General features: G+C 40.4%; 2 protein-coding genes across 4 annotated transcripts in view; one reads left to right on the top strand and one right to left on the bottom strand.

Annotated features, from left to right (window-relative positions):
• Window positions 1-2,500, bottom strand: part of LOC138004164 (fibrillin-2-like) — a 205,059-nt gene that overhangs the window by 139,763 nt on the left and 62,796 nt on the right. The gene's annotated exons all lie outside the window — the stretch shown is intronic.
• LOC138004166 (stimulated by retinoic acid gene 6 protein-like) overlaps window positions 1-2,500 on the top strand; it is an 87,343-nt gene that overhangs the window by 76,914 nt on the left and 7,929 nt on the right. The gene's annotated exons all lie outside the window — the stretch shown is intronic.

The raw sequence follows: 2,500 nt of genomic DNA, 5'->3' as shown, positions 1-2,500 counted from the left end.
GCGTAACTACACGCGTTCTTAGGGCCCATTGCGGTGCCATGAGTTTGCAAAAATTGTTGATCCTGAAAGTGGGAATTGTTGTGCTCTAAGCAGATCTTCACAGCTTCAACGATACATTCAGTTGACGGAATTTGGAATTCTCGTGAATTAAGAGCGTTTGTGACAGCTTTTATTCCCAGATTGTTGTCAATATTGGGGAACATTGACACAACGTCCCAGGAAACAAGAAGGGTAACTTCGGGGAATGGTCCAGTCTTGTTGAGATCTTCAATTTTTTGCAGTAAGTGGGTAGTATCTTTGACAAATTAAGGCCGTTTTTGGGCTAATGGCTAGAGATAAAATTCGGTAAATGCAGAAAGGTTTTCAATAGCTGTCCCACGGCAAGAAGTAATTAACCTAAGCGGGTTCCCATCCTTGTGCGTCTTTATAGTCCCAAAGGCTTTGCCCGGTTTGGCTTTGTTATTAACAACCCAATTAGCAATATTTTGGTCGATTTGCCCTTTCTGTGGCCATTTGGTACTCCACGCTAAAATGGTATTAGCATAGTTGGCACTAGGATCGAAATCAAGTTTTTTATAGTGGAGTGGGTTTTCCAACTGGCCAAGCATTTTAGATGAATATTCTGTTTTATCCAGAATAACGAATTTGGAGCCCTTGTCTTGAATTCTAATAGCTTGCTCATCTAGGTTTTTAAGTCGAGAGAAAGCCCTTCTTCTTCTCCTGCATCAATGAACATTCTCAGTGATCTAGTCAATTTTGCTGACACCACGACTCGTCAGTTACAACAACAGCTCGAAGAGAAGCGTAAGCTTCTTTTCGAATATCATGACCAGGGCACCGCCCTCGACTCCTGGAATACAGCAAAGAGGAGCACCATATCGTTAAACAGAAGCTTGAACTTGAGATATCGCCACAAGATTAAGAAAGTCTATACAATTGCACCTGTCATCTACCATCATGCTGAACAATTGCATGAAGAGAACGCAAGGAAACCAAAACACAAGAACAGACGCTTTTCCAAAAAGGTTAGAATAGATAGAAAACGAATTTTCTTTTCTTCTGCACGACGTGTTTCTTCTACACGACGTGTCACTTCTAGCTTAGGTAATGAGAAATTTTTCGCAATCAACCTTTCTTCGCGGGAAATAGATCCATACGAAAAATCGTTGCTTGGTAAGGGACCATCGTTTTGTCCTGTCCCTGGGATATTGATAGGCTCAAGTTTCGAGAAGATTGGGAGAAATTCGAGAATAGGCTTCGAGCAGCCACGTTTTTCTTCAATAATCGTGATATTAATAATGGTCCGACTGTAGAAGACTGCAAAAAATTGAAGATCTCAACAAGGCTGGACCATTCCCCGAAGGTACCAATATTGACAACAATCTGGGAATAAAAGCTGTCACAAATGCTCTTAATTCACGAGAATTCCAAATTCCGTCAACTGAATGTATCGTTGAAGCTGTGAAGATCTGCTTAGAGCACAACAATTCCCACTTTCAAGATCAACAATATTTGCAAACGCATGGCACCGCAATGGGCCCTAAGAACGCGTGTAGTTACGCTGATTTGGCAATGGGAATTATCGATCAAAAGGCCAAATCTGGGGAGACCAAACCTTAATTATGGTGGAGATATCGAGACGACATTTTCGGTCTTTGGACCCAGGGTACCACCAAGCTGAAGGATTTTACCGCATTCATTAATTCACTGTACCCCACCATCAAATTTACCATGGTATCATCAGAAATTTCACTCAATGTTTTGGATCTCACCCTCCTTTTAGTTGATGGGTTCATTCAGACTGATATCTATTCCAAACCTACGGACCATCACATCTATTTATTGCGTAACAGTGCCCATCCATCTCATTGTACCAGGGCTATCCCGTTCGGAGTTGCTACAAGAGTTCGTAGAAATTGTTCCACAATTGAAAAGTTTGAAGAACGTAGCAAGGAATATCAGAATTATCTAGTAGATCGTAGTTACGAAACCACCAAATGTCATTCAAAAACGAAAGTAAAAAGAATGACACCGAACTGAGCAAACATCTATGGCAGCTAAAAGATCAAAAGAAAGACTTCGCAATCTTCTGGAAAATTCTAGCCGAGGCCAAATCTTATAGCAACCTTACTAAACGATGTAATCTATGTAGTACCGAGAAATTCTATATTGTATATAAACCGGACATGGCAACGCTCAACAAACGTAATGAACTCGTATCGACTTGCAGGCACAAGCGAAATTTTCTCCTTAGGTTCAATCGCATCCTCAACAACCAATCATAAATTTACAAATGCTTTTTTACTATTGTTTTTCAAGTTTGAATCTTGTAACGATCACGCTACTGATTTATATAAACCCCAGCGATGCTACAGTGTACATGGAATTTAACCGATGAGTGGTCCAACTCCTTGTTGGTCTACGAAACAGACCTGTATTAAAGTCCATATGAAACTATATTGGGTAGAAAAACATTGTTATTACCGCTCCATTATTGTTG

The sequence above is a fragment of the Montipora foliosa genome, chromosome 5 (genome assembly GCF_036669935.1).
Source record: "Montipora foliosa isolate CH-2021 chromosome 5, ASM3666993v2, whole genome shotgun sequence".
NCBI lineage: Eukaryota > Metazoa > Cnidaria > Anthozoa > Scleractinia > Acroporidae > Montipora > Montipora foliosa.
The sequence above is the reverse complement of the archived record's forward strand: the minus strand, read 5'-3'. Positions and strand labels throughout refer to the sequence as shown.